At 44.2% G+C, this 26,436-nt stretch overlaps 1 pseudogene; it reads right to left on the reverse strand.

The window, feature by feature from the left end:
• Nucleotides 1-26,436, reverse strand: part of LOC136788543 (syncytin-2-like) — a 120,911-nt pseudogene that overhangs the window by 93,372 nt on the left and 1,103 nt on the right.

A 26,436-nucleotide genomic window follows, 5' to 3' on the forward strand; every position in this document is an offset into this window, starting at 1 on the left:
TGTTATGAGTTATTATTTTCCACCTTTCTCCAGGGTAGTAATGCTGCTCTGGGGACTGCACTTTCTTGAGATAAATTCCTCAAAGCTGTATGCTACGATGGAGATATATATATGGAGAAGAAAATGGATGTGAATCACAAATAGGCATATAACAATAGAGAATTATCCCAGGCTAAAATTAGAAGTGATGTTTAGCAGCAGTAAAAGTTAGAGATAAGTAAATCAGTGTGAGGAAAGTGCACATGAGTAAAATGTCAGCAGAGGTAGAAGTGCAATATTACTTCAGATCAAGAAAAGCAGTCTGCCTGTGCATGTTTCTTCTGGTTGTTTTTCCCCTCAGTGCAAACAACACACCTTATTTTAGACTGCTTTGAGTCACATTGGTTAATGGACCTTTGTTCCAACATTAATGAAGTTTTACTTTGTGTGATGGGTCCTGAATTTGTTTTGAACAAAAGCCATGAGGGTTAAGTGTGCTCCTCTATGTACAAAACTGCCTGAAAGACTGCTGAGGCTCTGCTGTTAGCAAGTGACTGGGACAAGGCTGATGCTGTAAGGTCTGGCCTGATGGGAGGACCCTGGTGTGCTCTGTCCTTTTGTCTCAAGTGCTCTCCTGCTATCCAGGGAAAGCAGCTTTTGCTCCTGGGCAAGAGGACCGTGGAAGGGAAGCTTAACCTTGGGTGTGGTCAGAATGATTGGTTTGGTTTATTGCTGTGCTCCAGGCTTTGTGAGTAAGTACAGAGCTGTCAGGCAACCTGCGTAATGCAACTCGCATACTTACTTTTTCCTGCTTGCCAGCCCTTATTGTTTTTTTGCTGCCCTAGTACCTCCTTTTCTTCGCCTGGGGCTTTGCCCAGCCAGCCAATCTACCTCTATTATTCCCCCTGCCTCCATCCTCACTTAAAGCCAGTTTTGCTACATTCATACCCAAATTTGGAACTGTAAGAAATGGTCCAGCAATTCGTGCCACTAAGGGGTTTTGAAGGGTTAACATTGAGGCCTGGGTTTAGGCGCGAAAAGAACAAGGGATTTCTTCGGAGAAAAACTACTGACTTTGCACGGATGTGCAGTAACTTCTGATAGCCGGCCAAGAGACCACCAGATAAGGAGGAAGAATGAGAGCCTTCCTGTCTTCCTGTCTCCCTGGACCACCAGATAAGGAGGAAGAATGAGGGCCTTCCTGTCTCCCTGTTCGAGCAGCCCCTGAGAAAGTAACAGAGACTGATAAGCAGGCGACATCGGATTTGGGAAACCAATTATAATAACCCTGCCTCTTCTAGAAGTAGTAATGAATATGTATTAGCCTAGGAGTATAAAAACCAGCTGCCTTACGTAACAGGTGTGCGTCCCGGTGGAGCAGAGACTCCCGGCGCACCCAGCGCTGTTTGCTTGCCTCTATTCGTTTAATAAATTGTAAACTCTGATTGTAATCCTATTTGGGACTCAGTCATTTATAACAATTGGGGGCTCGTCCGGGATGGTCTTGGTTCCTGAATTCTGACTTGATCTAGGAGGGGCGCCCCCACCATTTGGTGGCTCCTGTTCGAGTCAGGTCGGGGCTAACACCATCCTGAACCTGAATAAGGGCAAGCAAAGATTTAGATTTTTTTATGAGCTCCCTTTGCCGGCTGCAGCACTATATTTTGCCCGTAATTCTGCGCGCGAAGATCCGAACGAAGACGACGGAGTCGTAAGTATTTAATGTGTATACCGTTCGGTTGGGTGGGATTCGGTTGCCTGTGTGTGTGAGAGTGTGATTGAGACGGAACGTAGTTCCGAAGCGATTGTGGAGGTCTTCTAACCGCGGTTCCAATCTCCCGCGAGGGACTTGGCCGGTGAAGGACCGAAGCGATTCCTATAGGATTCGTGGGTGGGTGATAGGTCCTAAACCCCCTGCAAGACACTCTCACTAAGGCAACCAAGGGCTGTAGGAATTGCCACAGTAAAATTCCTAGATGGGTCAGACAAAATTGAAGACCCGGGACCAGAGAAAAGGGAGCAAATTACCAGACATACCACCAGAAAGTCCATTAGGGATAATGATTAGAAATTGGAACGATAGGGGCCCCAGAAAAGGAAAAAGCAAAGTAAAAATGATTCAGTATTGTATGATAGAATGGCCAAAGGAGCCTTTAAGACCACATGTCTTTTGGCCTATTTTCGGATCTTTGGAAGACTGGGTTTGCCAGGCTTTAAATCTACATGTTAACTCAAAGGAACCTTTTAGCCAGGAGGAAAGTGATTATGCAGGATTATGGATCAGGATCTCACGTCCTTTTCCAGCCTCAATATTTACACTAAAAGCAGACGAGAAGTTTGACGAAGAAGAGAACAAAAAAATAAAAAATAAAAAAAAAGGAAAAAGAAAAAGATGATGAATGGGAGTCATTGGATAACCTACCACCTCTATATCCTAACAATCCACCCCCGGTGGTGCATCTTGTAATCCTGTTTTGTTCTTAAATGTTTTGACTGTGTCAAGGAGGAAGGTGGGAGCATTATCTAAGTAACAGTTTAGAAGTTTGGGTATATTCGCGGTGGTGTTCGGTCAGTTTCCCAAGTATCGGGGGAGCGGGGCTGACTGATTATCAAAGTGGTAGAACGGAGAGTCACTTCTTTGGTGGTTCGGGCCTGAGCCCTGGGAATTTGGTAAGAAGGGGGAGAGCGAATTTATTTAGGCCTCAATACCTTTTTAAACCCCCATCTTGACGGATACACAGGAGTGATTCCTTGTTTTGTGTAGGCTTACTAACAAAGTGCATGAGAAAAATTAGCATTTGGCTTGAAATTCGGTCTTATTGAAATGTAAACTTTGTGGAAAAGGTGTTATTGTTTGTCTAGAAGACAGAAGGCTGAGTGCTTCAGGTGTTTTTCCGAAGTCCTGCGGATTTATGATTGGAATGGGGCTCATTAATAATCTGAAATAGTAAAGTTTGTATGTGGAAAGAAGAGTTTAATCCCAGAGAATTGGGACATTTGGGAAGAAGATTAGGAAAAGATAGTAAAAACCTGCAATAAAAAGGTTTGTGTGGAAATTGAAACAAGGGACAGTAACTAATATAAATAAATAAAAGGGAATGGGAAATCAAGGAAAAGGGGAAAATCCAAAAAAAAAAAAAAGACGTCCTAAAAAAGAAAAAGCCTCCTTGGGTGCATATTGGCACATTGGAAGGATATTGTTAGAAATGGGGGCACAGAAAGCAAGAGGACTTTCACTAAGTATTGCAATCAATGGTGGCCACTATATAAGCTAAATGGCCACTTTATGGATCAATCGACTATAACAGTGTCTTGCAATTAATGTTTTTGAGGAGAGAAGGAAAATAGGATGAAATGTTGTATAGTGATATGTTGTTTCAGCATGTTGGAGGGAAAAGGTTTGGAATTAAGTTGGCCCCTGACTGAGCCTTTGGTGTTGGCATTAGAAAAGTACAGGCTGGAGAAAGATAAAGGAAGCGTTAAAAGGGTTGTTGAAGGTGTTAAAGGTTGTGTGGTATGTAGTATTTAACAGAGCTGTTTGAAGTTGAATGAGCAGGGAAAGAGGATGTAGGAATGCTAATAGTTCAGCCTCAACCCGAGGCTGAGATCTCTAAATCGCGGTGTGAGCCCTCTGGGGCAGGGGGACCGTGATGGGTCCGAGAAAGTTGTCGTGGAAACAGAAAAGCAGCTAACTTTTGAAACAACCTGAGTTCGTGTGTGAGCTCAGATTGCCAATGGGACCGCTCAGGGAACTTTCAACGATTGCATTCCCCTGACCGACCCCCTCACTGAGACCCTAATCACCCCGGAAATTATGTAAATACTAAAATCTGGTTAAATTGGCTATTGGGAATTGAGAATCTGTTCCAACAAGGTCCAAAAGAAACCCCTATGGAATTTAAGGAATTTTTGAATTTCTGGACCAACTTTGAAATGCAATGAAAAAAAAAAAAAAAATGGACCTGGCTTAAAAAAAAAAAAAAAAAAAAAAGAGAGAGAGAGAGGCAACTGGCTAACCTCTTTCCAGGGCAATCAGCCCCTGATATCAGAAAGAAATTGTCTTAGGCTGCAGGACAAACAACAGTCAGGAATGATGGGGACCTGGGGCATCTACCCTAGCAGGTCCACTAGTTGAAATAAAGCTAGGAAACGAAGACAGGCTTGAATTTTTTGTTGGTTATGGGAGCTTCTTTCTCTGTGTTAATTAGGCTGTAAATGTAATAGGAGCAACATATTCAGTGTTAAATAGTTTAAAAGGACGATTAGGAACTAAGACAACTACAATAATTGGAGCCACAGGGAAAGAGGAAGAATGGTCATTCTTACGACCCCTTGATTTGCGTTTTGGGGGTGAGGAACTAACCCATAAATTTTAGTATGTACCAGAATGCCCGATGCCACTCTTGGGACGGGATCTATTAGCCAAATTAGATGCAACAATAACCTTTGAGGATGGAGAATTAATAATGAAGGTACCTGAGTCCAAAGTAGGCCAAATCCTAATGATCAAAGATAAACCCTTTGTTAATATTCCAAGAGAAGTAGAAAATGCAGTTATAGCAACAGTACGGGAAACAGATGTACCAGGGAAGTCGAAACTGGCACAACTGGTAAAGGTGGAATTAAAGGAAGGAGCCAAACCTGTTTGAATCAAACAATATCCACTTAAGATAGAAGCTAGGCACAGGAATGGTGAAAATTATTGACAAATTTCTCAAATATCAGATTCTGGAAGAATGTAAATCGGAATACAATACTCCAATTTTTCCAGTAAAGAAGCCGAATGGCGAGTATAGATTTGTACAAGATCTTAGAGCAATAAATGAAATAACAAAGGATATTCACCCGGTAGTAGCTAATCCTTACACATTGTTAACATCTGTGAAAGGGAAATATAAATGGTTTACCGTGATAGATTTAAAGGATGCCTTCTTTTGCATACCTCTTGATAAAGATAGTAGAAAATTATTTGCCTTCAAATGGGAAAACATATTGAAGTTTTTGGACCACATATGGTAACAACCGTTTTGGAACAAAGGGGGGGGGCACTGGTTATCACCCAGCTGGATGATGAAATATCAGGCAATCCTAACTGAACAAGATGACATAACCTTGAAAACGACTAACCTGTTATATCCAGCAGTATTTCTAGGAACCGTTCCAGAAGAAGGACCGTTGGAACACAATTGTGTGGAAATAATCGAACATACTCACGCCAGCCACAAAGATTTGAAGGATGTACCCCTTGAAAGGTATTCAGTGGGAATACCACACTCCGTGGCACCCACAAAGCTCAGGGAAAGTAGAAAGGATGAATCAAACAATAAAACAACAATTGGCTAAGTTAATGATCGAGACACAGCTGCCCTGGACGAAATGCTTACCATTGGCACTTTTAAACATAAGAACTAAACCACACAGTGAGACTGGTTATCATCATATGAAATGTTATATGGTATGCCTTATTCTCAAGGGATGCCCCTAGGGAACAATGTAGTTGAGGATCATAGTATCCAGAAATACATAATTACCATTGGAAGGAGATTACAGGAGATAAGAGAAATTGGGATGATGACTCAGACACCACCTTTAGGATTTGCTATTCATAAAATACAACCAGGAGACAAGGTCTTAATAAAAACCTGGAGAGAAGAATCATTGAACCCCGATGGGAGGGACTGTACCTTGTTTTACTTACTGCTGAAACAGCTGTGAGAACAGCAGAAAGGGGTTGGACCCACGCATCCAGAATAAAAGGACCAATAACTACCGAAGCCTGGAGGGTTGAGTCCACTCCTGGGGAACTGAAACTGAGACTAAAGAGGAACTGATATCCCAGCAATGAGGTTCTGCATGAATTAAGGGCACTGGATAAAGAGGACAAGGCTGAAGGGAGGAAAGGGAGAAGGCAAGACCGGGGTAGGACCCTCCACTGCGGTGTGTATGGTCTACCGAGGGAGGCAACCCCTATGGGTATTGACTGCCGAGTGAGAGGGCCTCAACCGGACTTCTCCCGCGCTAAGATCAGGTTGTCCTGAGAAAAGTAACATGAGAATCTCTTAAACCCATAATGAAATTGTGATTAGTTTTTCCAGGAGCTGGATCACCCCGAAGGGCTGAATGGTAACACAAGCTCTGAAAGCGGGCCCAACCTCATGATTGAAGGCGTTTCCCACACTCTCAAGATTGGACGACGAAAAAGGATAAGAAATGCTATACTTTCTGGTATTGTTTCTACAGGGGCAATTGGGCCATGGGCAAGAATGGAAGAATAACTTTTTCACTTTGGGGGAGGAAGTGGCTAGGGCCTTTAACCTTAGTAACTGCTGGATTTGTGGAGGACCGGGGGGAACTGAAAGTTGGCCCTGGGTAGCAGGCCCAGTTGAACCCAAGTGGTGGGTCAGTAATCTGAGCGAAGTTCATAATGGGACGCAATTTTGGAAAGAGGAAGGAGGCCCATGGCAGTTACACTCGTCAGCTCGGGGTGTATACTGCTTGAACAGAACAGGAACAGTGGCGGTGGGAAAAAGCATTTGCAATTGGACTCTGTCACCTGGATATGATTGTATCGATCCTGGATGTAGTCCTATAAACTGTACAGCACGTAGTGGGAAATGGAACACCACACATGTTCAGCTGAGAAATGGGACTTGGCTAAAATGCTCATACAGAGAATTTTTTGGATCCGGATGTGAAACTGTGGCAAGAGCCCAAGCGGGGGGACAATTCGATAGTCGAATCTTAGACTGTCAACATGATAACACAACTAAGGAACAGCATGTGGTGCGGGTCTATCGCTGGAGATGGCAGAATGAAAATGGGAGGCGAGTGTTCTTTAAGCATTTCTGGTCAGCTTATAATATAACTGGCCACCAAGGAGAACTGAATTGTGACTGTAAGTGGAAACCCGATGCGGGAGCTTGGAAGTGCGCATATATGAGTACGAACGGGGCAGACATTGTAACAGGACCACTCGGTAACAAGGACACTCTGTATTATCACGCCCCAAGGGCTGAAAAGGGATGGAATGGTCCTTTTCCAAATGGGACATGGGCCCTAAAGGGACATTATTGGGTGTGTGGCAAACATGCTTACAAGAGGCTACCTGAAAATTGGTCGGGAGTATGCTATGTGGGGTACATAAGACCCTTGTTCTTTTTATTGTCACAAACACAAGGAGATCATTTAGGAATAAGATTATATGATGACCTGAACAGAGTGAAACGATCTATAGATACTTCCTTAACCGGGGGTAGTGCCCAAAAATGGGGAAAGGATGAATGGCCTCCTGAAAGAATCATACAGCATTATGGGCCAGCCACCTGGAACCCAAATGAGTTGATATCAGGAGCCCGAGAACCTATTTATAATTTGAACCGAATAATTAGGTTGCAAGCTATCCTCGAGGTTGTAACAAATCAAACAGCGACAGCCTTGGATCTTTTGGCTGACCAATCCACTCAAATGAGAAATGCTATATTCCAACATAGAATGGTCTTAGACTATTTACTAGCAGAAGAAGGGGGAGTATGTGGAAAACTGAACGATTCTAATTGTTGTCTACAGATTGATGATAATGGAAAAGTGGTCAAGCAGATAACAAAGGAAATTAGAAAGTTAGCCCACGTCCCAGTACAAACTTGGAAGGGTATGGATTGGGATTTCTTTTCATGGTTGCCTGGTGAACCATGGGTTAAAAGGATGCTGTTTTTATTTTTATGTGGTGTAATGACATTATTGTTTATACCTTGTATGATACCTTGCTTTACGTTGTTGATACGGCGAGTAATAAATAGCACCCAATTTGTGATGACTTCAGTGGAGAGAAAAGGTGACGTGTCGATAATGATGCTTAAGAAGTGGACACCCCGAGAACTGACTGATGAAATCCAATTGTTACTGACAAAGGTTGAAGGAGAGACACGAATTGATGATTAAAAAAAAAAAAGGGAGGAATTGTAAGAAATGGTCCAGCAATTCGTGCCACTAAGGGGTTTTGAAGGGTTAACATTGAGGCCTGGGTTTAGGCGCGAAAAGAACAAGGGATTTCTTCGGAGAAAAACTACTGACTTTGCACGGATGTGCAGTAACTTCTGATAGCCGGCCAAGAGACCACCAGATAAGGAGGAAGAATGAGAGCCTTCCTGTCTTCCTGTCTCCCTGGACCACCAGATAAGGAGGAAGAATGAGGGCCTTCCTGTCTCCCTGTTCGAGCAGCCCCTGAGAAAGTAACAGAGACTGATAAGCAGGCGACATCGGATTTGGGAAACCAATTATAATAACCCTGCCTCTTCTAGAAGTAGTAATGAATATGTATTAGCCTAGGAGTATAAAAACCAGCTGCCTTACGTAACAGGTGTGCGTCCCGGTGGAGCAGAGACTCCCGGCGCACCCAGCGCTGTTTGCTTGCCTCTATTCGTTTAATAAATTGTAAACTCTGATTGTAATCCTATTTGGGACTCAGTCATTTATAACAGAACTTCTGGTGCAGTTAACTAGGTAACATCATCCTCACATGCTTTTACTGATACCTTTTCTTGGAAACCCTGGCTCTGCAAAGCTTAGCTCCCACAAAGGTCCCCAGTGCTTCCCTCCAATTGTATGTGAAACTTCGTAATTTCTGACTCCCCCTTAACCACTTGTGAGATCCAGCCCTCCCTCACTGTTCTATCCGCAACTTTTTTTTTGGTCCTTACAATGTTGGTCACATTCAGCTATTTCTTGTCATGCCCAGTAGCATTTCTGTTCAGTTACCTGAATCTCAGGCTGAAGCCTGGGTGTTGTCTGATTGCTTGACTGAAGCCCTAACAAAAGCAGAGAAGGAGGCTCTACAGCTTCTATGAGCAAAGAGTAGTAGTAGGTGCCCTTATGAAGCTGCTTAGGGACAATTAGTGCTCAGAGGTAAGTGGAGAGGCATTTACATAAAACGGTGGTATTTATTAACACCACATTTAAATGGCTATAACTTTCTGTGTTGAATCTTTCAAAAACTGCCCTTGTTGATTTCTGTTATTTCTAATTTAGAGGAACTGTGTTACCATACAGTTAATGCATAAAACATACAATGAACAAATACAGTACTTTAACATACTCAGCAGCAAACCTGTGCTTTATCCATGTCTCCCTAAAGCCAACATTGCAAAGCCAGACATCAATGTACAAATGATCCTTTGATACTCAGTGGAAAATCCTGGTCCATGAAACTGGAGCAGCTCTGAAATTTCACAATGAAAGTTCATCCATCTCTGATTAAAACTACAAAAATGCAATTAAGTTACAAGCAAACTTAGGTGAATTTTCAGGGTAAGGTAACCTGAAGTGGCCAAATAGTCTCTTGCATAATGATATCAAAATATTTATTATAGAGAAGTAATATGTTACCTATCAGCCTCATTGTGAGTGGAGGGTTTTGATTTATATCTCTTAATATTCACATTGATTAGATAGAAAAATTTTGTTACTAAGTATGTCTGATCACTGGACCTGCCTATCTGTCCTAAGGGGGTGTGTTCACAGCCCATGGAGGCAAGCTTCACATGGCGTTCTAGTGGAGGTAGTCTTCAGTGGAAAAAGGTGGCTACCAACATCATATGGAGCTCAGAAAATGTGTTACAGGGATGGAAACTCTACTGTGATTTTTTTCTTCCTTGCTTAGAAGCCTAAGTTTCAAAAGGGAAGAGTTTTCATAGACCTTTTAGATGGTGTTATTTAGATCCAAATTAAAGAAGGAAAGTTTGTTTTTTGATCTGTATTATATTAATTGAATGGTTAAGGCATTTGAGATGAAGCATGCTGGCATAAGTTCTTACTCTAACTCTGTTCCAGGTAATTATCTTGTCTTAGAGATGACTGGGTACTTAGAGATGCATCACGTTCCTACTTGTGGTTTGTTTGATAACCAGCTCTGGAACTACGCAAAACTTTCCCAACAACTCCCCAAGGAGGAGCGCAGAAGCCCATATCTCACCTTCAAGCAGAGTGTTGGACTGAGGCCACCTCCAGCTCAGAAAAGTGCTTTTTTCTTACCCCCTTTAAACCTGTTAAGAGTTAGAAGAGGCATGAATGCCTTGTTTCAGAATATTCCTTTTCTGCAGACTTGGGCTATAAAAACAGTTCAGTTCACACCGAAGTGTAACTACTACTTAAAGTACTTAACTTAGAATGGAGTATAAAAAAAAATACATTGATGTTTGTCACCCTGTTCTTCAGCAACCAGAATAACAAAAGCATCAATATGATCTTGAGTTCCTATGGTACAAAAAGGAGTATGTTACCTTCTGAAGTTAGTGGTGGCATAAAGAGCTTGGTGTAAATGTCTAAGTATAAATTAACTGGAGGTGTCTCCTGGCTCGAGCAATATTGATCCCTGTCCTGGTTCCAGTTAGGACAGAGTTAATTTTCCCTCATAGTAGCTGGTAGGGTGCTATGTTTTGGATTAGGATGAGAAGAGCGCTGATAACATGCTGATGTTTTAATTGTTGCAGAGCAGTGCTTACACCAAGCCAAGGAGTTTACAGCTTCTCGCTCTGTCCTGCCAGCGAGCAGGCTAGGGGTGCAGCAGGAGCTGGGAGGGGACAGGCCCAGGACAGCTGACCCAAACTGGCCAAAGGGGTATTCCATACCATCTGACGTCATGCTAAACAATATATAGGGGTGGCTGTCTGGGGTGGGGGGGCCGGCTGCTCGGGGATAGACTGGGCATCGGTCAGCGGGTGGTGAGCAATTGCATTGTGCATCACTTGTTTCGTACACATTATTATTAGTAGTACTATTATCATTATTATTATTATTATTGTTATTATTACTTTCCTGTCTTAATAAACTGTCTTTATCTCAACTCACAGGCTCCACTTTCCCGTTTCTCTCCTCCATCCTAGAGAGGGAGGGGGGAGGGTGAGCGAATGGCTGTGTGGTGTTTAGCTGCCAGCCGGGTTAAACCACAACAGTCCTTTTTGGTGCCCAACGTGGGGCATGAAGGGTTGAGATATCGACAAATTTGACCAGAGTGTGTTAAAATAAAATTGGTATAAGTATTAGACCTGCTTAACAGTTGCTAGTCATGATGTTGATTGCCTTAATCTCCAGTCTGCTGTGCCTGTTTCCCAAATTGAGTTTTATAGCACGTTACTTTCTGTATGTGCTCCCTGTCATGCTGTTTATCCTTTCCGGGCCCTGGTTTAAGGTTGTTATGGTACTGTGCGGTGTAACAATGGCTTATGAAATGATGAAATTGCTGGTCACGACTTTAACCTGGTATTTGTACTCAGCACTGTCGTCGACTCTATACTTTGGAACCCATATCTCGGAAACTATTAGCAATTACACCTATTGCCTGTTTTCGTTAGGGAGCCAATCTGTGGAGGGGACAGGGGAAGACATGTTTCCCTACCTGTTCACTCTCCCTTTCTCCTTCACCACCCTCTTATCCCCCGAGCTAGTTACGGTGGTTCTCCAAGATGTTGAATATCCTTGGATACTCAGACCAGCCTGCTCTTGTTGTTATGTCTCCTGAATGCGCTTCAGGTTTTGTGGAGGGTTAAACAACTACTTAGGAATCTCATCCGGAGATCTGTCTTGAGGCGGGATAGTTGCGAGTGGCAGGGAGTGTGGGAGGATATGGGCAGGTTTCTAGAGCAGTGGTCACCTCCAGTGTTTTGGACATTCACCCCTGAACAACTGCAAAATCCTAAAAAGCTGGCAGAATGCTTGAAAAAAAGGTGTCATGACTCTGGCAGTTCCAAAGTGACACAAATCACTGTAGCGTGCTGGGGTCTGGCTTGTGCCTATTGAGCTGCAATTGATGCTACTATCAACCTAGTGACAGACCCTGCAGCTGCTCCAGCTCCCGCAGCTGGGTGAGAGAAACGAGCTGTAGCAGTGCAAGTTGCCCCTGCAAAGGGTATTCCAACCCCTGTGGCTGGGTCAGAGAAATGAGCTGTAGCAGTGCAAGTTGCCCATGTAGACAAGGTGGAAAAAATGGTGTAGAGACTCAGGTCGTTTAGAACGCAGACAGTCTTCTGCTAGGTCTAGGTATAGAGAAGATGAGGCTGGGCCATCCAATGTGCACGATGTGTCTCCTGTCAGCTGTGAAGGAAAGGTGTCCCTTCAAGGAAGAACTTGTATGTCTACCAGGCAAGTGGACCACCATGGAGAAGGGAATCCAGTACCTGAGGGAATTAGCTGTACGGGAGGTGACTTATAGGGACCTAGACAGCAGACAAATATCCACAGATCCAGATGAAGTCCAGTGTACACGACCAATGTGGCGGAAGTTTGTACGGAGTGCACCATCATCATATGCCAGCTCATTGGCAGTAATGGCCTGGAAAGGATATGAGGAACCCACAGGGGATGAATTGACTAAACAACTCTGGCAGTATGAAAAAAGTCTCTCCTCTTCCCTACAGGGCTGCGCCTCGGTTGTGGAGAAACTCTCTGAAGAGTTCGACCAACTTAAAGAGAATTTATCTACCCCCACCCCCCCACCTGTACAAACCAGTGTCTCAGCTATTAGGGGTAATTCTTCATCTGTGCAAGGAAGACAATATGGTGGGTACACACCCCGTGCCACCCTGTGGTTTTACCGATGAGACGATGGAGAGGACATGAGAAAATGGGATGGAAAATCTACTGCGACCCTAGAGGCACGGGTACGTGAATTGCAAAAGAAAACAATTGGGGGGGAAAAAGGGGTTCTCTGAAAAGTTTGCTGCTCCAACTTCCAGCAGGCAGTCCTTTAGACACAGAAACGAAGATTCTGACCAGGACTAGAGGGGCCCTGCCTCCAGCCAGGGGGAGGAAAGGGACAATCGAGTTTATTGGACTGTGTGGATTCGATGGCCTGGCACGTCAGACGCACAGAAGTATAAGGCTTTGGTAGACACCGGTGCACAATGTACTCTAATGCCATCAAGCTATAAAGGGCCAGAGCCCATCTGTATTTATGGTGTGACGGGGGGAATCCCAGCAGCTAACTGTATTGGAGGCTGAAGTGAATCTAACCTGCAGTACATCGATGACGACATTGTGTGGGGTGACACTGCAGAGGAAGTTTTTGAGAAAGGGAAGAAAATAGTCCAAATCCTTCTGAAGGCAGATTTTGCCATAAAACAAAATAAAGTTAAAGGACCTGCATGAGAGATCCAGTTTTTGGAATAAAATGGCAAGATGGACGTCGTCAAATCCCAATGGATGTGATCAACAAAATAACAGCTATGTCTCCACCAGCTAGCAAAAAAGAAATAGAAACTTTCCTAGGTGTCGTGGGGTTTTGGAGAATGCATATTCCAAATTACAGTCTGATTGTAAACCCACTCGACCAAGTAACCCGTAAGAAGAATGCTTTTGAAGGGGGCCCTGAGCAACGACAAGCCTTTGAACAAATTAAGCAGGAAATAGTTCATGCAGTAGCCCTCGGGCCAGTCTGAACAGGACCAGATGTAAAGAATGTGCTCTACACTGCAGCCGGAGAGAATGGTCCCACCTGGAGCCTCTGGCAGAAAGAACCTGGGGAAACTCGAGGTCGACCCCTGGGGTTTTGGAGTCGGGGATACAGAGGATCTGAGGCCCGCTATACTCCAACTGAAAAGGAGATATTGGCAGCATATGAAGGAGTTCGATCTGCTTCGGAAGTGGTCGGTACTGAAGCGCAGCTCCTCCTGGCACCCCGACTGCCGGTACTAGGCTGGATGTTCAAAGGAAGGGTCCCCTCTACACATCATGCAACTGATGCTACATGGAGCAAGTGGGTTGCACTGATTACTCAGCGAGCTCGAATAGGAAACCCCAGTCGCCCAGGAATCTTGGAGGTGATTATGGACTGGCCAGAAGGCAAATATTTTGGGATATCATCAGAGGAGGAGGTGGTTCGTGCTGAAGAAGCCCCACTGTACAACAAGCTACCAGAAAATGAGAAGAAATATGCCTTGTTCACTGATGGGTCCTCTCGTATTGTGGGAAGGCATCGGAGAAGGAAGGCTGCTGTATGGAGTCCTACACAAGGAGTTGCAGAAGCTGCTGAGGGAGAAGGTGAATCAAGTCAGTTTGCAGAAGTGAAAGCCATCCAGCTGGCTTTAGATATTGCTGAACGAGAAAAGTGGCCAGTTCTCTATCTCTATACTGATTCATGGATGGTAGCAAATGCCCTGTGGGGGTGGTTACAGCAATGGAAGCAGAACCATTGGCAGGGCAGGGGCAAGCCCATCTGGGCTGCGGCATTGTGGCAAGATATTGCTGCCCGGGTAGAGAACCTGGTTGTAAAGGTATCCCATGTAGATGCTCATGTGCCCAAGAATCGGGCTACTGAAGAACATCAAAACAACCAGCAGGTGGATCAGGCTGCTAAGATTGAAGTGGCTCAGGTGGACCTGGACTGGCAACATAAAGGTGAATTATTTATAGCCCGATGGGCCCGTGACACCTCGGGCCATCAAGGTAGAGCTTCAACATACAGATGGGCTCGTGATCGAGGGGTGGACCTGACCATGGACACTATAGCACAGGTTATTCATGACTGTGAAACATGTGCTGCAATCAAGCAAGCCAAACGGTCAAAGCCTCTTTGGTATGGAGGACGATGGCTGAAATATAAATATGGAGAGGCCTGGCAGATTGATTACATCACACTCCCTCAAACCCGCAACGGCAGGCGCCACGTACTTACAATGGTGGAAGCAACCACCGGATGGCTGGAAACATATCCTGTGCCCCATGCCACCGCCCGGAACACTATCCTGGGCCTTGAAAAGCAAGTCCTATGGCGACATGGCACCCCAGAGAGAATTGAGTCAGACAACGGGACTCATTTCCGAAACAACCTTATAGACACTTGGGTCAAAGAACATGGTATTGAGTGGGTGTATCACATCCCCTATCATGCACCAGCCTCCGGGAAAGTTGAATGATACAATGGACTGTTGAAGACTACACTGAAAGCAATGGGTGCTGGGACATTCAAAAATTGGGATACACATTTGGCAAAGGCCACCTGGTTAGTCAATACTAGGGGATCTGCCAACCGAGCTGGACCTGCCCAATCAAACCTGTTACGCACTGTAGAAGGGGATAAAGTTCCTGTAGTGCACGTAAGAAACATGCTGGGTAAGACAGTCTGGGCTACTCCTGCCTCAGGAAAAGGCAAACCCATTCGTGGGATTGCTTTTGCTCAGGGACCTGGATGCACTTGGTGGGTAACGCAAAAGAATGGGGAGGTCCGGTGTGTACCTCAAGGGGATTTGATACTGGGTGAGAACAGCCCATGAGTTGAATTGTAGTATGTTAATTATTATATAATACTGTATGTCATCCCTACCATGATTGCTATATACCATAGATGGAATTGGTGACTAATTAGAATGTATTGGAAAGAGTGTAACCTGAGCATGACATAAATGGTATGGAATAAGGGGTGGATATCTGTCCTCGTTCCAGTTAGGGTAGAGCTAATTTTCCTCATAGTAGCTGGTAGGGTGGTATGTTTTGGATTAGGATGAGAAGAGCGCTGATAACATGCTGATGTTTTAATTGTTGCAGAGCAGTGCTTGCACCAAGCCAAGGACTTTTCAGCTTCTCTCTCTCTGGAGGATGAGAGAACGGCTGTGTGGTGTTTAGCTGCTGCTGGGGTTAAACCACAGCAATCCCAGATATCCTGTTCTGTTTACATTGGGGTGTGTGCAGAAACTCAGGGCAAAGAATACAAAGCTGCTGCGGACAGAATCCCAGTGTTCACATCTGTGTTTCTGATCTGTTTTATTCTGACAGCAACTGATTGCTTTTGTAAAGAATGATGGGTCAGTCAATTCTCAGTTGGAAGCACTGTGTAAGCACTGTGTACTTCAGAGTGATCATCAAGCTTAACCAAAAAAACCACAAACCCATATGTAGATGAGTATGGCTAAGAATTGTTATGAAAGTGACCAGGCTTGAACTTCTGCTTGCCTGGTGGTTTTTGCCTTCTCATGGGTTAGACTGTGATGTAGAAGTGCAAGAGTTGAGATATCCAGAGCTAAGAAACATTTTGAAAAGCGATTTTACTGAAACATGGCATTAGAAATTAGAGAGTGATTGATTAAGAATGAATATGTAGGCAACACTCATTGCTTAATATGTGTTACATTTGCAATGTAGTGTGCCTGTGCTGCGCTTAGGCCTCCAGATAACAGGAGCCCCTAGGACCCCAAGAACCAGATCAAACCCATCTTATGGTTCGGACTTTGACCGAGGGCTCAGAGATAAGGAAGACAAGATAAACAATGTCAAATATGCAAGGCCTTGATAACAGTAGCCCCTCGGACCCTGAGAACCGGACCAAACCGATCTTATGGCCCAGATTGTGACCAAGGCCTCAGGGAGCATGCACAAGGAGATGAGGTGAAAGTTCAACCCTGATGAAGACATCTTACTTCATCCTCACGATCCTCAGCGCCCACCACCAGAAGGCACCGTGCAAGCGCAGAGGGGAGGAGTTTATGGAAATGACTTCTTGGAGCTAATTTGAATACTAAGCGGGGACAGGTCATGCATATGTATAGGCATACTAGGAAACTTCATGCGTATGTAACTCTTTACTGTATATAACCAAGGCAAGTTGCCGTGTTGGGGCATGCATGACTTTGGTGGGACTACCCCCTGTGCCGCCCAGCGCTGAATAAACATACCTACTTTACAATCTTACTGATTGTGGAGTCAGCTTTCTGCGAGTCATTTTGGCGAGCCAGGCAGGAGACTCTCTGCTCAGCTGTGGGATCGACTGCGGAGCGGATGCCCCTAGGTGCACCCCGAGTATTTTCCTCGGAGGAGCCTCCACTCTCAGCCGCTCACCAAAGGACATAACAAAGACCTCCTGAAGCTGCGGACAAACGGTATGTTTTACAGTACAGGAAGGGCCTGTAAGTCGTACACGTGGCTGGGGCAACTGGTAAATCGCGCAGAGACATCTGGTGTGCAGCATAGTCCCCGTAAGGGAGGAGGGTACCCTACAGGCTGGCCGATAGAGCGGTCAAGCGAGATTTGGTGACTGATAGAGTCAAGGGGGATTTGCTGACCAATAGAGTGGTCACTAGCAATCTTGGGAGTAGATCGAGCAAATCCGAGGTTACCGCTGCATCTCGGTTTTGGGAGCCAGGACGGACCTGCTCATGACTGTATAAGAAGCAGGAGAAGTGTAAGCGGGCCTCTCAAAATTGTGACAAGGTTATCTGGGTAATATTTGCAGCTGCTGGAGGGATACTAATTAGAGTGTTAATAATTGTGTGTCTTATTCTTAAATGTCCAGGAATTTTGTGTTGAAAGTATTTGTGCATGCGCTTGAAACAAAGCGGAATGAGTCACTCCACGAAGAATGCAGTCCGAGACCAGTCCAAGACAATACTTGTTTGGTTGGTTCCCGTTCTGAAATTATATATTCCTGTGGTACCAATGAGATCTGTTAGAGGCCAGTACTGTCAGCTAACATCGGTTATTGCAATTAAAACACGCCAAAAAAGTCTGCCCTAGAATCCCCTTGCTGATAACTTTGTTTAACATAAATGGTGCTGCAAAAATATCATTCATGTGCAGGCTCTTAACTGAATTTGCTCTTTCACAGAATCATCGAGGTTGGAAGAGACCTCCAAGGTCACCTAGTCTAACCTCCGACCTAACACTAACAAGTCCTCCACTAAGCCATCATCAGTTCAACATCATCATAAGTTCAACATCTAAATGTCTCTTAAAGATCTCCAGGGATAGTGATTCAACCACTTCCCTGGTGTGATATATGGAGTAATAATTCGTGTCAAGATGATGGTTGATCCAAATAAAGAAGGGGGAGATGTGGGAGTGTGGCCATGGGGGTCGAAAAGCCCCATGGTTGGTGATAACATCAGACTCTTAACAATGAGGCCATCAGGAATGTAAAGAGTTCAGAAGGAACAAAGAAGGGTGATTCAGGAGACGCCTTGCCGTCTCAAACGGCTTGTTCTCCAGCCATTAAGACATGGAAGTTGCTGGGGGTTTGTTGGTTGCCGGGCAAAGTTGTTGACCAATGAATAGTTAGTGGAAAAGGACTGCTGTGGGGCGAATAGTAGAAGAAGGAAGCCTGTCCTCAGTATGGGATGCAATGTGATATAATGAAGTTCTGTCATCAATAAAGTAGCAGTTACTGATCCTAAAAGAACCCTGGTGTCCATGTGGTCGTTATGCCACAAATGGCACCTGAACAGGGACCTGAAGAAAACAGGAACAGGGACATGAAAAACAGGGGCAGGCTAACAGAACAGGGACCAGGATGGGAACAGGGACATTGATTGCCTAATGAAGATGGGTTTGGCCAAACTCAGCAAACAGCTCTAAGAAGTTCGTATAGAAAGTAGCTGGAAATTGGTGCACCGGAGCTGGAAGGAAGCTCAAGCTGAGAGAAGTGGACCCGTGCACACAACCGCCCCTCACTGGCCAAAGGTAAGCAGTTGCATGCTGTTATAAATTACTCTTTAGCCAGAAAAACTAAATGACTTATTATAAATTCTATTGAGTAAGCGATCAGCAAGCAAAACAGCGCTGGGCGGCCGGGGAGTCCATGCTCCTCCAAACGGCGCGCACCCTCCCCCTTTCGCAGTCCCCTTTTATCATCAGGTTCTTCGGGGGTTACGTGGCCCCTTTCTAGTACTGCGGCTGCGTCGATTGTTGCTAGGGGGTCGTCTCTGTCCCTCTGGTGGTCGCGCAGATGAAGGCAGTAGTCTTCCTCTGTTTAGTTTGCAGTGTTTCTCCTCCTTATTTGGTCATGTTAGTTTTTCTTAAGATAGGGCAGTGGGTTATCGGGTTGGCAATTGTACTGTTTACACAAAGTTCTCTCAACCGTATATCCGAGCCATCAACAGGCAGGATGACTCAAGGTTTTTACTGCCGCTGGAGCAACTCCTATTGTTCCATTCTTAATATAGCCATGAAAAATAATGAACAAACATTTCTTATACATCACACATGCTATGGGGAATCATATGTCCTTAGAAACAAAGACTGTCCTGGTAACCTTACAGCTTATTCAGACAGTTTATGGTCCTGAAACGTAGGACCAAATTGAGGTCAAGGTGTGGGACTCTGCTACTAAAAATGACAAGGTTTTTGGTGGGATTGCTCGGCACCTGACGAGCAGTCTCTGAGGCCTTAAAGAGCCATGTGGGACCACAATCAGAAACGTGTGCTTTGCCAGACAGTGAGGGAGCTGCAGGCTCATTTACTGATCCGCCTGCTACGCCATCGGCCCCCCCCGCTCCTGCTGCCATCACAGGCGTTTGCTGTTATGCCCCCTGGTGACCTGGATGTTCCTTTTGATCCACGCCCTATAGGTCCTGAAAAGGAGCTGGATCTGTTTCCCTTTGATCCAGGAGGAATAGGATACGCAGGGCCCGAAGGCTGAGTTGCTTAACAGCTTAAAGCTAGACATATTGTTCCCGTGACTAGCCTTGGAACTCTCCGGTGTTTGTAATCAAGAAAAGGAATGGAAAATGGTGACTTTTATATGACCTGAGAAAAACGAATGAAGTCATGGAAGATATGGGAGCACTTCAACCAGGATTACCATCTCCAACGATGCTCCCCCAGTCAGGGACATGAATAGTAATAGACTTAAAGGATTGTTAATTAAACCCTTGCTAGAATTCAGAAAACTTTGCTATGTTTATGTTTTAATTGATACCTTTTCTGTTTGTACATATGTATAGGCGTACTCGGGTTTCTTATGAATATGTAAAAGCGATGTTCTATATCTATATGAAGTTTGGTGGTTGTGTTTGCGTGTTGGTAGAGCGTAGACTCCCCGTGCACCCAGTGCTGTTTACTTGCCTTTTATAAATATTACTAAATTCAGATTGAGTTGTATCTTCACTTATAACACTGGGCAGTGTAATGGGTAAAGTGGGTAAAGCCTTGTTTGTTCATTAAATGTTGCTGATGGGAGGTTTCAATGGTTGGTTGCTTATACCCCCAATATTCTGTTGAAGGAAAAAAACAAGTATGGGAACTTCCTGTTAAGTTAAAAATTGCAGTAGAAACCAGCTCCAAGTAAGGGCAAAATGGCATTCCCCCTCGCGTGAGAACACACATACCGCAGCAAAGTCATGACCCCAACGCAGAGGAAGACAACGATCTTCAACCCCACGATAATCTTCATCCCCACGACCACCAGAGGACTGACGAAGACCCTCTAGCAACAGGCCACCTAGTCATTGAAGACACCAGGCTGTGCCACTAAACCCGGAACTACTAGGCTATAAACCGAGACTATGGCAAGCTTAGGTGTGTGCCGTTGGCAGAGCAGGAGACTCCCCGGCCGCCCAGTGCTGTTTTACTCATCGCTGCTTGCTGAATTGCTCAAATAAATTGAAATTTGATTTACCTTACCCACGATGTGTTGGGAATGATTTCTACCAGAACTAATTTATAACAGGTACCCCCATTCCAATGCCTAACAACCCTTTTGGTAAAGAAGTTATTCCTAATATCCAGCCTAAACCTCCCCTTGTTGTGTAATGACTGCATGGACACGAGCGTTCTTTGATGATCAGTGACTGCTGCTACTTCGTTGGTGACATAACTACATTATCTCTTACTAAGGGCCTAAATTCATCTTTCATATTGAGGGCATAACTTCATTATCCTCCTGCATCATCATACTGAGGACAGGCTCCCTTCTTATGCTATTTGCACCGTAGCAGTCCTTTTCCACTAACTATTCATTGGTCAACAACTTTGCCTGACAATAGCAACCACCCAGCAACTTTCATGCATTAACGGCTGGAGAACAATCCATTTGAGGTGGCAAGGCGTCTCCTCAATCACCCTTCTTTGTTCCTTCTGAACTCTTTACATTCCTGATGGCCTCATCCTTAAGAGTCCGATGTTATCACCAACCATGGGGCTTGTCGACCCCCATGTCCACACTCCCACATCTCCCCCATCTTTATTAACTTAAAAAAGCGCGATTAACACAAATTAAGAAAGCAAGATTAACACAAACTAAAACACAGAGAAGAACTACCAGGCATACTAAATCTATCTTTAACAAACTTTGAAACCACATCCCTGGGAGAGGCAGGCAGTGAGTGCTGCCCAGCTGCAGGGGGGCTCTGCCTGCCCCTCCAACTTCTGGAGTCCTTGTCTGTGGGTGCTGCATATGCCAGCGGGACCCTCCCATACGGTGTTTTTGGTTTGAGCTGGAGTCCAAACTGTGGAGGAGAGTGCTGTGATCATGTTAAGGCAGATGATGGAGCCGCTGGATGGACCCATCGTGCTGGCACCCATCTAGGACCGGCTCCTGTTAAAACACAAGCACAGCCTAGGCCCCAAGTTACTGACTTGCAGAGAACAGACTCCATCCTATTCTGAAGCACTACTTTAGGTAGGGAGGAAATTTCTTCCTGTAATGCCGAAAGAGCATCGGCTGTGGCGTTTTCAATAATTTCTAATGTGGCTGAGATATTTACGATAGCTTTTTCTAGTTCACTTATTTCCAGGGATGAAATCAACCACCTTACAAAACTATGGAATCCCATGGGTCTCATCATGAGGGGGTTATTCGAAACAGTACGTATTTGTCTGGACTGTTTCCGGAGGTGGTTCAGTGAATATACCCCTTCGAGGGCTAAGATAGCCCCCAATACAATGGCCCTTCCAATTTAAGGGTAAGCTTTTTCTAGCACGCCCATTTCCACATAGCCAATAGAATCCTTTTTGTAGCTTGCAAATTTGCACGAGAGAATTGAGGCCATGAGATCCTGAGTTCGTATCCTTTTTATCAGCACATATTGTGATACCTACACCACAGTCTCTAATTTTGCTAAAATTAAAAGTTCCTACGTATTCTGCCATACTACAGTTGTCAGGTTCCTGGGCTAAATAACTAAGTGGACCTGTACCTACGCATGGGGTTTTATTGTTTAAGCATCTGGTGTATACGTGAACATTTTTGCGTGGGTGTAGTTCAAATCTCTCCCCTAGATGTTCACGATCATCCTTGCCAAATCGACATGTTCCATTTCTTGGGTGCGCAAAGGTCAATGTCCAATTCATAATTCTAGGTTGCCTCTAGGCAGCAGTGTGCACACCCAACAGTCAGAAAGGTTGAAACTATCACTCACTGCCTGGGTGAGTTTCACATAGGTATTGTGCACCCACTGTTCGGTTTCCGTGACCAATAATACCGTTAAGACCGTGAGGAATGTAACCTTCCAGGTCACACCTGAGTAACCTTCCATGGGGTCTTGGGTGCCTTTTTCACTCTGGTGTGATGGATCCAGCCATTCTGTTCCTTGATTCTGATCGCTGTGAAAGAGGTAAGGAGTACCTAGAAAGGTCCTTCCCACTGTGGTTTCAAGGTCTTCTCTGCAAGAGACTTTACATACACGTAATCTCCAGGTTGTATATTGTACACTGGTCCATCTAACCCTCCACCCGGAGTTCCACTCACATGCTTTCCAATTTCATTAAGCTGTTTACTGAAGACCACCATATAGGAGGTCATATTTTCATCCCCAGCTTGCATGGATATTCCTCTTTGTATTACATATGATCATCCATATAAGATTTCAAAGGGGCTTAACCCTTCCTTTGCCCTTGGTCTAGTTCGTATACGCAAAAGGGCTAAAGGAAGAGACTGAGGCCAGGCCAAATTTGCGTCTTGTCCCAATTTCACAATTTGTTGTTTGATTAAGTGGTTCATTTTTTCTACTTGGCCACTCGACTGAGGGTGATATGTGGTATGAAGTAATTTGTTGTACCACTTTTGCCCCTTTCAGAGGATATAGTTGCTGAAACTCCAAAACGAGGTATTATTTCTTATATCTTAATTAGCTCCCGAGCCTTGGCTTTTCTAGTTGGGAATGCTTCTGGCCATCCTGAAAAGGTGTCAGTTAATAACAGTCAATACTGATACCTCCCTTTTCTTGGGAGTTCAAAAAAAAAAAAAAAATTTGCCACTGTTTGGAGCTTGATTACTTTTATACCTGCCTAACAATGGTATACAAATTAGGCCCTATCAATTTTCTATTTAAAAACTCTTATACTACTTCAGCTCCCCAGCATGTTTTATTATGTTCTCCAATTACCATTCAATTTAATATGGTATCACAGTTCTCCCATCATTTATTTACATTAAACCTGCAGGTAACATTTTCCGTTTACATCTTAGAATATTCTACTTCATTTTCTAAAACTTTTGTTAATGCCTGGTTTTCTGTTCCTGGTACTAGTGCCAGAATTTGACTCTCAGATGCCCGTTCTGCCACCCCTTTAGCTCCTGCGTCAGCCAATCTATTTCCCTTTTCAATATCAGTATCCCCTAGTTGATGTCCTTTAATGTCAACTTTAGTAGGCAGGTATACTGCTTGGAGTAATTTCAGTATCTCTTCTGCATGTTTAACTGAGGAAGATAAAAGTCCTCTCTCCTTCCAAATTGCCCTGTGTGCGTGCACCACACCAAAGGCATATTTCAAATCTGTCCAAATGTTTGCCAGCTCAAAAGCTCTTATCAAGGCAATGATATCCACCTTTTGGGCTGATGTTTGTTACCGCATATCCTGTGAGGCAAAGTCCCTGGCGGACGAAGCTGCTGCCATCTATATGCCAGTCCTCCGCATCTTCTAGGGGTGTATCCTTTAGGTCCGGTCAGCTGGAGTATACCGTGTCCATGGTCTTGATGCAATCATGAATGGGTAATCTGGAAACTCTGTTACTAAGGAAAGAGGCTGGGTTCACAGTATTAGTGCCGAAAAAAAATTTAGTAAACTAATAGTCCATTATACACATTCCTTTTCTTCTTCGTATTGCAACAGTGTCCCCTTTTCCCAAAGGGGACTTTCAAGCTTCAAGATCACAGGCTAGTTGTTTCCCAAATATGGTGGGGTTATTCTTGAACCCCTGTGGTAACACTGTCCAAGTAAGCTGAGTTTTCCGTCCCCTATTAGGATTTTCCCATTCAAAGGCAAAGAGTTTCTTCTGGCTTTCAGTTGCCACAGGCAGGCAGAAAAAGGCATCCTTTAAATCTAGTACCATGAACCAAACTTGACTGTTTTTTTCATTTTGTAATTCCAATCATTTTTCCCAATTTAAATTTCAAGCATTGCAAAAAATGCCTTTTCCTGTTGGCCAGCTGCTCCTATTACATTTACTGACTAATTAACACAGAGAAAGAAGCTCCCTTAACCAACAAAAAATTCAAACCTCTTTCTTCGTTTCCTAGCTTTATTTCAACCAGTGGACCTGCTAGGCTAGATGCCCCAGGTCCCCATCATTCCTGACTGTTGTAAGTTTATCCTGCAGCCTAAGACAATTTCTTTCTGATATCAAGGGCCGATTGCCCTAGAAAGAGGCTAGCCAATTGCCTCTGTTTGTTTTCTGAAGCCAAGTCCAAATTTTTTGTATGTTTTTTTTCTTTTTTTTTTTGCTCTTCATTGTATTTCAAAGTTGGTCCAAAAATTCAAAAATTCCATAGGGGTTTCTTTTGGACCTTGTTGGAACGGATTCTCAATTCCCAATAGCCAATTTAACCAGATTTTGGTATTTACATAATTTCTGGGGTGATTAGGGTCTCAGTGAGGGGGTCGGTCAGGGGAATGCAGTCGTTGACAGTTCCCTGAGCGGTCCCATTGGCAATCTGAGCTCACACAGGAACTCAGGTTGTTTTAAGAGTTAGCTGCTTTTCTGTTTCCATGACAACATCATGGTCCCTCTGCCCCAGAGGGCTCACACCCGTGATTTAGAGATCTCAGCCTTCGGGTTGAGGCAGAACTATTAACATTCCTACATCCTCTTTCTCTGCTCATTCAACTTCAGCTCTGTTAAATACTACATGCCACACAACCTTTAACACCTTCAACAATCCTTTTAACACTTCCTTTATCTTTCTCCAGCCTGTACTTTTCTAATGCCAGCACCAAAGGCTCAGTCAGGGGCCAACTTAATTCCATACCTTTTCCCTCCAAGATGCTGAAACAACATATCAGTATACAACATTTCATCCTGTTTTCCTTCTCTCCTCAAAAACATTAATAGCAAGACACTGTTATAGTCGATTGATCCATAAAGTGGCCATTTAGCTTATATAGTGGCCACCATTCATTGCAATACTTAGTGAAAGTCCTCTTGCTTTCTGTGCCCTCATTTCTAACAATATCCTTCCAATGTGCCAATATGCACCCAAGGAGGCTTTATTTAAAACGTCTTTGTTTTGGATATTACCCATTTCCTTGATTTCCCATTCCCTTTTATTTATTTATTTATTACTATTCCTTATTAGTTACTGTCCCTTGTTTCAATTTCCACGCAAACCTTTTTATTGCAGGTTTTTACTATCTTTTCCTAATTTTCTTCCCAAATGTCCCAATTCTCTGGGATTAAACTCTTCTTTCCACATACAAACTTTACTATTTCAGATTATTAATGAGCCCCGTTCCAATCATAAATCCACAGGACTTCGGGAAAACACCTGAAGCACTCAGCCTTCTGTCTTGTAGACAAACAATACCACCTTTTCCACAAAATTTACATTTCAACAGGACCGAATTTCAAGCCGAATGCTAATTTTTCTCATGCACTTTGTTAGTAAGCCCACACAAAACGAGGAATCACTTCTGTGTATCCGTCAATATGGGGGTTTAAAAGGTATTGAGGCCTAAATAAATTCGCTCTCCCCCTTCTTACCAAATTCCCAGGGCTCAAGCCCGAACCACCAAAGTGACTCTCCGTTCTACCGCTTTAATAATCAGTCAGCCCCCCTCCCCCGTGTTATAAATTAGTTTGGTAAAAATCATTCCCGACACATCGTGGGTAAGGTAGACCGAATTTTAATTTATTTGAGCAATTCAGCAAGCAGCGATAAATAAATCAGCGCTGGGCGGCCGGGGAGTCTCCTGCTCCGCCAACGGCGCACCCCCTAAGCCCACCAGAGTCTCGATTTATAGTCTTGTGGTTCCGGGTTTTTAGTGGCACATCCTGGTGTCTTCTTACACTGCAAGGCCTGTTGCTAGGGGGTCTTCGTCAGTCCTCTGGTGGTTGTGAGGATGAAGATCGTCGTCTTCCTCTGCGTTGGGGTCGTGACTTTGCTGCTGATATGTGTGTTCCCACGCAAGGGGGGGGGAATGCCATTGTGCCCCTTCCTCTTTTTTTTTTTGGAGCTGGTTTCTACTGCAATTGTTAACTTAACAGGAAATTCCTATACTTGTTTTTTTCCTTCAACAGGATATTGGGGGTATAAGCAGTTAATCGTTGAAAACCTTCCCATCAGCAATATTTAATGAACAAACAAGGCTTTACCCATTACAATCCCCCCTTTTTCTCTGTATCATTTTGTTCATTAAATCTATTTAGTTCTAATTGACTCAGGATTAATGTTTCCTCTAGTAGGGGTCTATCATTTATCGATTCGTACTTTGTCCTCATAAGCATCAGGTGAGCAGCCTCCAGTCTCCCTTTAACAATAGCTATGAC

The sequence above is a fragment of the Anser cygnoides genome, chromosome W, assembly GCF_040182565.1.
Source record: "Anser cygnoides isolate HZ-2024a breed goose chromosome W, Taihu_goose_T2T_genome, whole genome shotgun sequence".
NCBI lineage: Eukaryota > Metazoa > Chordata > Aves > Anseriformes > Anatidae > Anser > Anser cygnoides.